Source organism: Mesoplodon bidens (assembly GCF_964165515.1).
Source record: "Mesoplodon bidens genome assembly, chromosome: 3".
Lineage (NCBI taxonomy): Eukaryota > Metazoa > Chordata > Mammalia > Artiodactyla > Ziphiidae > Mesoplodon > Mesoplodon bidens.
In genome coordinates, this window is record NC_138178.1 from 36937019 (window position 1) to 36950792 (window position 13774).

The window sequence follows — 13774 nt, forward strand, 5'->3', positions numbered from 1 at the left end:
TGGGCTTTCTCTAGTTGCGGTGAGCAGGGGCTACTCTTCGTCGAGGTGCGTGGTCTTCTCATTGCAGCAGCTTCTCTTGTTGTGGAGCACAGGCTCTAGATGCATGGGCTTCAGTGGTTGCAGTATGTGGGCTCAGTAGTTGTGGTGCATGGGCTCAGTAGTTGTGGCTTGCAGGCTCTAGAGCGCAGGCTCAGTAGTTGTGGCTCACAGGCTTAGTTGCTCCGCGGCATGTGGGATCTTCCCAGACCAGGGATTGAACCCCTGTCCCCTACATTGGCAGGTGGATTCTTAACCATTGCGCCACCAGGGAAGTCCCTATATTGCATTTAGATTAGTGCAGTGTCATAGGGTGCTTTAATCATTCATATTAGTGAAGAGCCTTGTTCAAAACAATGTGGAATTGGTGATTTAGACAGTGGTATATTATACTGTTTTTAAGATCTGAATTAGATTTAGATATCCTAGTCTTTGAATAATTAGGAGGCTGACATTCTAATTATACAATTTAAGATTCGATGTTAAATTTCTTTGTTGTGAAATCTGGTTCACTTGTTTGATGATGTCCTGTAAAGCAGAAATATTATTTAAATGGATATTTCCATTTGGGAGTGCTAATAGGAACTCTTAAATGTAATGTGATTAGAAAAAGTACTATATGAACATATTTGTACCTTAGTACACTGGAATCTTGTCTTTAATGACTTTGGAATCTCACTATAATACTGCCTATATTAGAAATCTACCTCTATAGATCATACTATCTTACATGTTGGCCATTGGGTCATTCAGTATGCAAATAAAGTAGATCTCTGCTTTATGCTGGATTTCATGCTTCAGAAAATAGAACTTTGTCAAGATATGCTGTGTTTGAAATCCCGATTTTGTGGTACTTTCCTGTCAACTTTAGAGGAATATAGAATGTACTATAGTGTCCTTTTCCTTGTGTACTGGGGGATGGGATGAAGTGACAACCCCAGGGCTTCCCAGGATTCTTTCTCTGAGTAATTTTTAAACTTTGAAACAATCACAAACTTACAGAAAAGTTGGATGTACAGTAAAAATAACTGTATTTTTACCCTTGAGAATAAGTTGCTGACCTAATGCCCTGTCAACCCAAAATACTTCACTGTGTATTTCCTACAAGCAAGGCTGTTCTACATAACCTGAATAGAGCCATCAAAATCAGGAAATTAACAGCGATGCATTATTACCATTTGATCCTGAGACCCCATTCAGGTTTCACCAGATGTCCCATTACTGTCCTCTACAGCAAAAGGATCCAGTTCAGAGCACATACATTGTCTTTAGTCTCCTTCAGTCTAGAACAATTTTTCAGTCTTTTATTTTTGACATTAAAGAAATTATTTTTGACTTTTGTGACCTTGCCACTTCTGAAGATCACAGGCCAGTTCTTTTTTAGAATATCCCTCTGTTGGGGTTTGTCTGATGTTTCTTCATGATTGGATGCAGATTATGCATCTTTGGCAGGAATAGCCAAAAGTGGTTCTGTTATTGTATCCCATTAAGCGGGTGATTTTCCGTTTTCATGATATTCACTTTTATCACGTAGTTAAGGTGGTGTCTGTCAGTCTTCTCCACTCTGAAGTTACTCTTCTCCTTTGTAATTAATAGGTATTTTGTGAGGAGATACTTTATCCTGATTCTCATCAAACTTTCAATTTATACATTTATTTATTTATTTCTATATTTGTGGTTTTGTGATTTCTTATTTTTTTCCATGGTTTATAATCTATAACTATTATTGTTATTTTGATCCTCACATTATCCCTGATTAGGCCAATAGGAGCTCCTTCCCAGGATTCTTGTCAAACTGAGAAAAAAAGGGAATCCCAGAAGCATAAATTTTTTTTTAAGCAAACATTTTTGAAGTGTAATTTATATGCAATACAATTGACCTTTTGTAGATTTACAGGTTATGTTGTATAATTACCACCACAATCAAGATACAGAACAGTTTCATCATCCCCCAGAAGTTCCCTTAATATCCCTTTGTAATCTATTCCCATCCCCTACTTCCAGCCTCTGGAACCACTGATATGTAGTTTTGCCTTTTCCAATGTGTCCTATAAACAGAATCAGAAGGATAGTTCTTCTTTCACTTAGCAATTGCATTTGAGACTCATCCATGTTGTGGCATGTATGAGTTTCCTAGAGCTGCCATAACAAAGTACTACAAACTAGGTGGCTTACATTTTGAACAGTAGAAATTTATCCTCTCACAGTTCTGAGGCTGGAACTGTGAAATCAAGGTGTCCATAGGGCCATGCTCTCTGGGGATTCTAGGGAAGAATCCTTCCTTGTCTCTTCCTAGCTTCTCTTGGTTGCCTCCAGTCCTTGGTGTCCCTTGGCTTGTAGCTCCATCATTCTACTCTCTGCCTCCTTTCCATATGACCTTCTTCCCTGTTTGTCTGTGTCCAAATCTCCCCCTTCCTTCTCTTATAAAGACACCAGTCATTGGATTTAGGGCCCACCCTAATCCAGTATGACCTCATCTTAACTTGTTTACATCTGCAAAGATTCTCTTCCCAAATAAAGTCACATTCATGGGTACTTGGGGTTAGGACTTGAATAAATCTTTTTGGGGGAATGTGATTCAACCCACTACATTGCAGTTATCAGTAGTTGACTCTTTTTATTGCTGAGTAGTATTCCATTGTATGGAGGTACTATAATTGGTTTATCCATTCATCACTTGATGAGCATTTGGATTGTTTCCACCTTTTGACAATTGGGAGTAAAGATATTCACATTCAGTTTTTGTGTAAACACCTAGTAGTGGAACTGCTGGATCAAATGTAAGTGTATGATTAACTTTGTAAGAGACTGCCAAACTGTTTTACAAAGTGGCTATACCATTTCACATTCCAGCAATGTTCCAGTGACTCTGCATTCTCTCCAGCCCTTGGTATTTCATTTCTTTTTTTAAAATTGTGGTTAAAAAAACACAACATAAAATTTATCATCTTAACCATTTTTTTTGACTTTTTATTTTATTTTTTTCACACACACACACTGTATTTTATTTTTACAAGAGATAAATAAACTGACACCAAACATTGTAAATGGATGACCACAGCAAAAGCAACAATGATTGCAATTACCAAACATGAAACACACTTGTACTATGTCATAATATTGACATTCAGTCTAGTAATCCTCCACTGTAACAGCGCCTTTACTTTGCAATGAAAATTGATTTGTATATTTTTTGCCTCTGAGTCCTTGTGGGATTATTATTATTATTTTTTATTCAAACAGAAAGTCACAAATATTTTAATCATCCTCATCGGTTCACTCAGTCCCATGTAATTAATTTTCTTTTTCATTGTGGTCTTTTGTTAGCACTTTTATGAATTCATCAGTTTTCCATTAGAGTTCTGAAAATGCTTATTCATTCAGTTCAGCAGTATAGTCAGTTTCCAGAAAGCTGTACTTGTCAGAGTCTTTTCCATGAATTCCTTGAAGATGAAACCCTTTTATAGGAACAATTTTGCAAAAGCTTCGGAGTACACCCAGAACTGTCTGTAAAAGACAAAGACTTAAAAATGACCACGGTTAAAGATTGGATGAAAGTTCATAATAATGCAATTGATGAGGAAATTTAGTTACTTCTGAGATATACGTTTTAAAGTAATAACTAGAATTATGACTTATAACATTATACCAGAACATATATAAGATTTTTAGAAATTTCATGTAATGTCTGAAACATTTATATTAACATATTTCCATACAAATAACCCAAAGAAAGTTTAGCATTAGTTGTTTTTTTTGTGTGTTTGTTTTTTTATACTGCAGGTTCTTCTTAGTCATCAATTTTATACACATCAGTGTATACATGTCAATCCCAATCGCCCAATTCAGCACACCACCATCCCCACCCCACTCCGGTTTTCCCCCCTTGGTGTCCATACGTTTGTTCTCTACATCTGTGTCTCAACTTCTGCCCTGCAAACCGGTTCATCTGTACCATTTTTCTAGGTTCCACATACGTGCGTTAAAATACGATATTTGTTTTTCTCTTTCTGACTTACTCCATATGACAGTCTCTAGATCCATCCACGTCTCAACAAATGACTCAATTTCGTTCCTTTTTATGGCTGAGTAATATTACATTGTATATATGTACCACATATTCTTTATTCATCCGTCTGTCGACAGGCATTTAGGTTGCTTCCATGACCTGGCTATTGTAAATAGTGATGCAATGAACATTGGGGTGCATGTGTCTTTTTGAATTATGGTTTTCTCTGGGTATATGCCCAGTAGTGGGATTGCTGGATCATATGGTAATTCTATTTTTAGTTTTTTAAGGAACCTCCATACTGTTCTCCATAGTGGCTGTATCAATTTACATTCCCACCAACAGTGCAAGAGGGTTCCCTTTTCTCCACACCCTCTCCAGCATTTGTTGTTTGTAGATTTTCTGATGATGCCCATTCTAACTGGTGTGAGGTGATACCTCATTGTAGTTTTGATTTGCATTTCTCTAATAATTAGTGATGTTGAGCATCTTTTCATGTGTTTGTTGGCAATCTGTATATCTTCTTTGGAGAAATGTCTGTTTAGGTCTTCTGCCCATTTTTGGATTGGGTTGTTTGTTTCTCTAATATTGAGCTACATGAGCTGTTTATATATTTTGGAGATTAATCCATTGTCCATTGATCAGTTTGTGAATATTTTCTCCCATTCTGAGGGTTGTCTTTTTGTCTTGTTTATGGTTTCCTTTGCTTTGCAAAAGCTTTTAAGTTTCATGAGGTCCCATTTGTTTATTTTTGTTTTTATTTCCATTACTCTAGGAGGTGGATCAAAAAAGATTTTGCTGTGATTTATGTCAAAGAGTGTTCTGCCTATGTTTTCCTCTAAGAGTTTTCTAGTGTCTGGTCTTACATTTAGGTCTCTAATCCATTTTGAGTTTATTTTTGTGTATGGTGTTAGGGAGTGTTCTAATTTCATTCTTTTACATGTAGCTGTCCAGTTTTCGCAGCACCACTTATTGAAGAGACTGTCTTTCCTCCATTGTATATCTTTGCCTCCTTTGTCATAGATTAGTTGACCATAGGTGTGTGGGTTTTCTCTGGGCTTTCTGTCTTGTTCCATTGATCTATATTTCTGTTTTTGTGCCAGTACCATATTGTCTTGATTACTGTAGCTTTGTAGTATAGTCTGAAGTCAGGGAGTCTGATTCCTCCAGCTCCGTTTTTTTCCCTCAAGACTGCTTTGGCTATTCGGGGTCTTTTGTATCTCCATACAAATTTTAAGATGATTTGTTCTAGTTCCGTAAAAAATGCCATTGGTAATTTGATAGGGATTGCATTGAATCTGTAGATTGCTTTGGGTAGTATAGTCTATTTCGCAATACTGATTCTTCCAATCCAAGAACATGGTATATCTCTCCATCTGTTGGTATCATCTTTAATTTCTTTCATCAGTGTCTTATAGTTTTCTGCATACAGGTCTTTTGTTTCCCTAGGTAGGTTTATTCCTAGGTATTTTATTGTTTTTGTTGCAGTGGTTAATGGGAGTGTTTCCATAATTTCTCTTCAGATTTTTCATCATTAGTGTATAGGAATGCAAGAGATTTCTGTGCATTAATTTTGTATCCTGCAACTTTATCAAATTCATTGATTAGCTCTAGTAGTTTTCTGGTGGCATTTTTAGGATTCTGTATGTATAGTATCATGTCATCTGCAAACAGTGACAGTTTGACTTCTTCTTTTCCAATTTGTATTCCTTTTATTTCTTTTTCTTCTCTGATTGCTGTGGCTAGGACTTCCAAAACTATGTTGAATAATAGTGGTGAGAGTGGACATCCTTGTCTCATTCCTGACCTTAGAGGAAATGCTTTCAATTTTTCACCATTGAGAATGATGTTTGCTGTGGGTTTGTCGTATATGGCCTTTATTAGGTTGAGGTAGTTTCCCTCTATGCCCACTTTCTGGAGAGTTTTTGTCATAAATGGGTGTTGAATTTTGTCAAAAGCTTTTTCTGCATCTATTGAGATGATCATGGTTTTTATTCTTCAATTTGTTAATATGGTGTATCACATTGATTGATTTGCATATATTGAAGAATCCTTGCATCCCTGGGATAAATCCCACTTGGTCATGGTATATGATCCTTTTAATGTTTTGCTGGATTCTGTTTGCTAGTATTTTGTTGAGGATTTTTGCATCTATATTCATCAGTGATATTGGTCTGTAATTTTCTTTTTTTGTAGTATCTTTGTGTGGTTTTGGTATCAGTGTGATGGTGGCCTCATAGAATGAGTTTGGGAGTGTTCCTTCCTCTGCAATTTTTGGGAAGAGTTTGAGAAGGATGGGTGTTAGCTCTTCTCTAAATGTTTGATAGAATTCACCTGTGAAGCCATCTGGTCCTGTGCTTTTGTTTGTTGGAAGATTTTTAATCACATTTCAATTTCATTACTTGTGATTGGTCTGTTCATATTTTCTGTTTCTTCCTGGTTCAGTCTTGGAAGATTATACTTTTCTAAGAATTTGTCCATTTCTTCCAGGTTGTCCATTTTATTGGCATAGAGTTGCTTGTAGTAGTCTCTCTTAGGATGCTTTGTATTTCTGTGGTATCTGTTGTAACTTCTCCTTTTTCATTTCTAATTTTATTGATTTGAGTCCTCTCCCTCTCTTTCTTGATGAGTCTGGCTAATGGTTTATCAGTTTTGTTTATCTTCTCAAAGAACCAGCTTTTAGTTTTATTGATCTTTGCTATTGTTTTCTTTGTTTCTATTTCATTTATTTCTGCTCTGATCTTTATGATTTCTTTCCTTCTGCTAACTTTGGGTTTTGTTTGTTCTTCTTTCTCTAGTTCCTTTAGGTGTAAGTTTAGATTGTTTACTTGAGATTTTTCTCGTTTCTCGAGGTAGGCTTGTATAGCTATAAAATTCCCTCTTAGAACTGCTTTTGCTGCATCCCATAGGTTTTGGATCGTCGTGTTTTCATTGTCATTTGTCTCTAGGTATTTTTTGATTTCCTCAGTGATCTCTTGGTTATTTAGTAACGTATTGTTTAGCCTCCATGTGTTTGTGTTTTTTACGTTTTTTCCCCTGTAATTCATTTCTAATCTCATAGCATTGTGGTCAGAAAAGATGCTTGATATGATTTCACTTTTCTTAAATTTACTGAGGCTTGATTTGTGACCCAAGATGTGATCTATCCTGGAGAATGTTCCATGTGCACTTGAGAAGAAAGTGTAATCTGCTGTTTTTGGATGGAATGTCCTATAAATATCAATTAAATCTATCTGGTCTATTGTGTCATTTAAAGCTTCTGTTTCCTTATTTATTTTCATTTTGGATGATCTGTCCATTGGTGTAAGTGAGGTGTTAAAGTCCCCTTCTATTATTGTGTCACTGTCAATTTCCTCTTTTATAGCTGTTAGCAGTTGCCTTATGTATTGAGGTGCTCCTATGTTGGGTGCATATATATTTATAATTGTTATATCTTCTTCTTGGATTGATCCCTTGATCATTACGTAGTGTCCTTCCTTGTCTCTTATAGCATTCTTTATTTTAAAGTCTATCTTATCTAATATGAGTATAGCTACTCCAGCTTTCTTTTGATTTCCATTTGCATGGAATATCTTTTTCCATCCCCTCACTTTCAGTATGTATGTGTCCCTAGGTCTGAAGTGGGTCTCTTGTAGACAGCATATATATGGGTCTTGTTTTTGTATCCATTCAGCAAGCCTGTGTCTTTTGGTTGGAGCATTTAATCCATTCACGTTTAAGGTAATTATCGATATGTATGTTCCTATGACCATTTTCTTAGTTGTTTTGGGTTTGTTTTTGTAGATCCTTTTCTTCTCTTGTGTTTCCCACTTAGAGAAGTTCCTTTAGCATTTGTTGTAGAGCTGGTTTGGTGGTGCTGAATTCTCTTAGCTTTTGTTTGTCTGTAAAGCTTTTGCTTTCTCCATATAATCTGAATGAGATCCTTGCCAGGTAGAGTAATCTTGGCTGTAGGTTCTTCCCTTTCATCATTTTAATATATCATGCCACTCCCTTCTGGCTTGTAGAGTTTCTGCTGAGAAATCAGCTGTTAACCTTATGGGAGTTCCCTTGTATGTTATTTGTCATTTTTCCCTTGCTGCTTTCAATAATTTTTCTTTGTCTTTAATTTTTGCCAATTTGATTACTATGTGTCTCAGTGTGTTTCTCCTTGGGTTTATCCTGTATGGGACTCTCTGTGCTTCCTGGACTTGGGTGGCTATTTCCTTTCCCATGTTAGGGAAGTTTTCGACTATAATCTCTTCCAATATTTTCTCTGGTCCTTTCTCTGTCTCTTCTCCTTCTGGGACCCCTATAATGCGAATGTTGTTGCGTTTAATGTTGTTCCAGAGGTCTCTAAGGCTGTCTTTATTTCTTTTCATTTTTTTTTTCTTTATCCTGTTCCGCAGCAGTGAATTCCACCATTCTGTCTTCCAGGTCACTTTTCCGTTCTTCTGCCTCAGTTATTCTGCTATTGATTCCTTCTAGTGTAGTTTTCATTTCAGTTATTGTATTGTTCATCTCTGTTTGTTTGTTCTTTAATTCTTCTAGGTCCTTGTTAAACATTTATTGCATCTTCTCGATCTTTGCCTCCATTGTTTTTCTGAGGTCCTGGATCATCTTCACTATCATTATTCTGAATTCTTTTTCTAGAAGGTTGCCTATCTCCACTTCATTTAGTTGTTTTTCTGGGGTTTTATCTTGTTCCTTCATCTGGCACATAGCCCTCTGCCTTTTCATCTTGTCTGTCTTTCTGTGAATGTGGTTTTTGTTCCACAGGCTGCAGGATTGTAGTTCTTCTTGCTTCTGCTCTCTGCTCTCTGGTAGATGAGGCTATCTAAGAGGCTTGGTGGGAGGGACTGGTGGTGGGTAGAGCTGACTGTTGCTCTGGTGGGCAGAGCTCAGTAAAACTTTAATCCACTTGACTGTTGAAGGGTGGGGCTGGGTTCCCTCCCTTTTGGTTGTTTGGCCTGAGGCAACCCAACACTGGAGCCTACCTGGACTCTTTGGTGGAGCTAATGACAGACTCTGGGAGGGCTCATGCCAAGGAGTACTTCCCAGAGCTTCTGCTGTCAGTGTCCTTGTCCCCACAGTGAGCCACAGCCCGCCCCCCACCTCTGCAGGAGACCCTCCAACACTAGCAGGTAGGTCTGGTTCAGTCTCCCCTGGGGTCACTGCTCCTTCCCCTGGGTCCCGATGCGCACACTGCTTTGTGTGTGCCCTCCAAGAGTGAAGTCTCTGTCTTCCCCAGTCCTGTCGAAGTCCTGCAATCAATTCCCACTAGGCTTCAAAGTCTGATTCTCTAGGAATTCCTCCTCCCGTTGCTGGACCCCCAGGTTGGGAAGCCTCACGTGGGGCTCAGAACCTTCACTTCAGTGGGTGGACTTCTGTGGTCTAAGTGTTCTCCAGTCTGTGAGTCACCCACCCAGCAGTTATGGGATTTGATTTTAATGTGATTGCGCCCCTCCTACCATCTCACTGTGGCTTCTCCTTTGTCTTTGGATGTGGGGTATCTTTTTTGGTGAGTTCCAGTGTCTTCCTGTTGATGATTGTCCAGCAGCTAGTTGTGATTCTGGTGTTCTCGCAAGAGGGAGTGAGAGCACATCCTTCTACTCCGCCATCTTGGTCCCTCCCTTCCATCTTAACCATTTTTAAGTGTATAGTTCAGTAGTGTTAAGTATATTCACGTTGTTGTGCAACCAGTCTCCTAAACTTTTTCGTCTTATAAAACTAAAACTCCATACCCATTAAACAACAACTCCCTACCGCGTCATTCCCCAGCCCCTGGCAACCACTATTCCAATTTCTGTCTCTATAAATTTGACTACTCTAGGTACATTGTATAAGTGGAGTCACACAATACCTGTCTTTTTGTGACTGGCTTATTTCATGTAGCATAATGCCCTCAAGGCTCATCCATATTGTAGTATGTGACAGGATTTCCTTCCTGTTTAAGGCTGAATAATACTTCATTGTATATATATATGCCACATTTTGTTTATCCATTCATCCATTGATGGACACTTGGGTTGCTTCCACATCTTGGCTATTGTGAATGATGCTGCTATGAACACAGGTGTGCAAATATCTCTTTGAGATCCTGCTTTCAATTCTTTTTTTAAAAATTAATTTATTTATGTTTTGGCTGTGTTGGGTCTTCGTTTCCGTGCAAGGGCTTTCTCTAGTTGCGGCGAGTGGGGGCCACTCCTCATCGCGGTGCGCGGGCCTCTCACTATCGCGGCCTCTCTTGTTGCGGAGCACAGGCTCCAGACGCGCAGGCTCAGTAGTTGTGGCTCACAGGCTTAGTTGCTCCGCGGCATGTGGGATCTTCCCAGACCAGGGCTCGAACCCGTGTCCCCTGCACTAGCAGCCAGATTCTCAACCACTGCGCCACCAGGGAAGCCCTGCTTTCAATTCTTGTTGATACATACCCAGAAGTGTGATTGCTGGATCATATGGTAATTCCATTTTTTATGGCTTGAGGAACCCCCATACTGTTTCCACAGTGGCTGTACCATTTTGTATTCCTACCAACAGTGTACAGAGGTTCCCATTTCTCCACGTTGTTATTATTTTCTGTTTTTGTTTGTTATTCGTTGTTGTTTTTGATAGTAGTCATCCTAATGGGTGTGAGGTGGTGGTGTATCCATTTTATTTATTTTTAAATTATTATTATTTTTTAATTTATTTTATTTTTATTTATTTTTGGCTGCACTGGGTCTTCATTGCTGTGCATGGGCTTTCTCTAGTTGTGGCGAGCGGGGGCTGCTCTTCATTGCAGTGAGCGGGCTTCTCATTGCAGTGGCTTCTCTTGTTGTGGAGCACGGGCTCTAGGTGCATGGCTGCAGTAGTTGTGGCATGTGGACTGCAGTAGTTGTGGCTCACAGGCTCTAGAGCGCAGGCTTAGTAGTTGTGGCACACAGGCTTAGTTGCTCTGCGGCATGTGGCATCTTCCTGGATCAGGGCTCGAACCCGTGTCCCCTGCATTGGCAGGCAGATTCTTAACCACTGCACCACCAGGGAAGCCCCGGTGTATCCGTTTTAAAAAGTTGGTCATCCTAGTGCATGTGTAGTGGTATCTCGTGGTTTTAATTTGCATTTTCCTAATGACTTATGATGTTGAGCATCTTTGTGTATGCTTATTTGCCATTCTTATCTCTTCTTTGGAGAAATGTCTGTTTAAATCTTTTGCCCAGTTTTTAAATGGAGTTGTTCATTTTTTTATTATTGAGTTGTGAGAGTTCTTTATATATTTTGGATACCATTTCTTCATCAGATATGTATTTTGCAAATATTTTATCCCAGTCTGTGGCTTATCTTTTAATTTTCTTAAAGTTTTGAAGAGCAGAAGTTTTAAATTTTGATGAGGTCCAATTTATCAAATTTGTTCTTTTATGATTTGTGTCTTTTATGTTTTATCTAAGAATTCTTTGCATAACTCAAGGTCACAAAGATTTTTTTCCCTTTGTTTTCTTCTAGAAGTTTTATAGTTTTAGGTTTTATGCTTAGGTAATGTCAAGTAAAATTTTTTTTTATGTGTTGCAAAGTATGGTTTGGAGGACCACTCTTTTTGCATATGGGTGTTGAATTGTTCCAGCATCATTTGTTGAGCAGACTTTCCTTTCCCTATTGAACTGCCATGGCACCTTTGTTGAAAATCAATTGACCATATATATGTGTGAGTCTATTTCTGGACTCTGTCTTCTGTTCCATTGGTCTCTATGCCTGTCATTTTGCTAATATCACACTGTTTTCATTGCTATACCTTTATAGGAAGGCTTGGAATCAGGTAGCAGGAATCCCTCAACTTTCTTTTTCGAAGTTGTTTTGCTTATTTTAGTTCCTTTGCTTATCCATAGTTTTTATCTAATTTACCATTTTAACCATTTTTATTTTTTATTTTTTTTAAATCACAGTGCTTTATTTGTTTTGGCTGCCTTGGGTCTTAGTTGTTGCATGCGGGATCTTCATTGAGGCATGCAGAATCTTTTTTTGTTGTTGCGGCACACGGTTTCTTTGTTGCAGTGCATGGGCTTCTCTCTCGTGGTGAGTGGGTTTTCTCTTTCTAGTTGTGGTGCGTGGGCTCTGTAGTTTGTGGCACATGGGCTGTCTCGTTGAGGTGCATGAGCTCAGTAGTTGTGGCGCACAGGCTTAGTTGCTCTGCGGCATGTGGGATCTTAGTTCCCCAACCAGGGATCGAACCTGCGTCCCCTGCATTGGAAGGCAGATTCTTTTTTTTTTTTTGGTGGGGGGTACGCCAGCCTCTCACTGTTGTGGCCTCTCCCGCTGTGGAGCACAGGCTCTGGACATGCAGGCTCAGCGGCCATGGCTCACGGGCCCAGCCACTCCACGGCATGTGGGATCTTCCCGGACCGGGGCACGAACCCGTGTCCCCTGTATCGGCAGGCGGACTCTCAACCACTGCGCCACCAGGGAAGCCCGGAAGGCAGATTCTTTACCACTGGACCACCAGGGAAGTGCCCTCCATAGATTTCTAGACTCAGCTTTTTGACTTCTACAAAAAGTCGTGTTGGGATTTTAAGTGGGATTTCACTGAATCTGTAATCAGGTTGGGGAGAGCTGATGTTTTAATACTGAGTTTTCTAATCCATGAACATGGAACAGAAGCAGATATTTTTGATTCTAGTTAAGTTGCTTATAATTATTTATTTAAACACAGTCCACTTCCTTTCATGTTTATAGATAATTTTGGAGTTTACAGAATGTTTTCACAACTCTTATTCTACTTGATCCTTAATACATTAGTTGGTAAGCATAACACTGTATTAATATTGGCTAAAGACCAATTTTCTATCCTAATGGAGGATCTAAAAGTACATTCTTTTCATCTAACCATTGGGCCCTTACTCAGAGAACACAAACTTACCAGATGAGTAAACCAAAATAAGCTTTTCAGGCTAATTTCTGATAATCCTTAGCAAGGGACAGGTCATTGGTCAGGGGTGGCTAGGGTTACAGCCCTCCTATTTCTAGGCAGGGCCTGGCGTGTGTACACTGAAGGCAGAGAGAGGAAGTGGGCATTATCTTCTTGTCTTAGGGCTAAGGCTGTCTCTTCTGGTTAGGGGAGGGCTTGCCGTTCTCCAGTGCATTGCAGCCTGCGTAACAGCAAGGGTGCCTGTTGGCTGTGCCACCTGATTGTCAGGCAGCTACAGAGAGAGGGACAGAGGGCATCTCTTTTTATAGTGCTATCTGGGTACAGTTGTAGCCTTTCACATCCTTCACGTAACCCCCCTAGTTCTTTCAAATTATATCACTAGGGCTTCCCTGGTGGCGCAGTGGTTGAGAATCCGCCTGCCGATGCAGGGGACATGGGTTCGTGCCCTGGTCTGGGAAGATCCCACATGCCGCGGAGCGGCTAGGCCCGTGAGCCATGGCTGCTGAGCCTGCGCGTCCAGAGCCTGTGCTCCGCAACGGGAGAGGCCACAACAGTGAGAGGCCTGCGTACCGCAAAAAAAATAAATAAATAAAAAATAAAAAAAAAATAGAAAAAAAAATTATATCACTAAAAACTAATCCCACTTTTTTACATTTCTGACTACTACATTTTTAAAAAATTGCGTCATCTTGTTTATAACTGAGAGTTTATAATTTAGGGAACAATCTGGTGGCCAAAGGGAGAAAGCCCTATTGCAAGCAGAAGGACTTGGCCAGATGCAAAATGGTGATTTTTCTGAGACCCACCACCAATACAAGTGGGTATAGTGAGGCCCAGAGTTTGCATAGCAAGTATTG

General features: G+C 39.4%; 1 protein-coding gene across 2 annotated transcripts in view; it reads left to right on the top strand.

Annotated features, from left to right (window-relative positions):
• CRTC3 (CREB regulated transcription coactivator 3) overlaps window positions 1–13774 on the top strand; it is a 105329-nt gene that overhangs the window by 8795 nt on the left and 82760 nt on the right. The window lies entirely within an intron of this gene.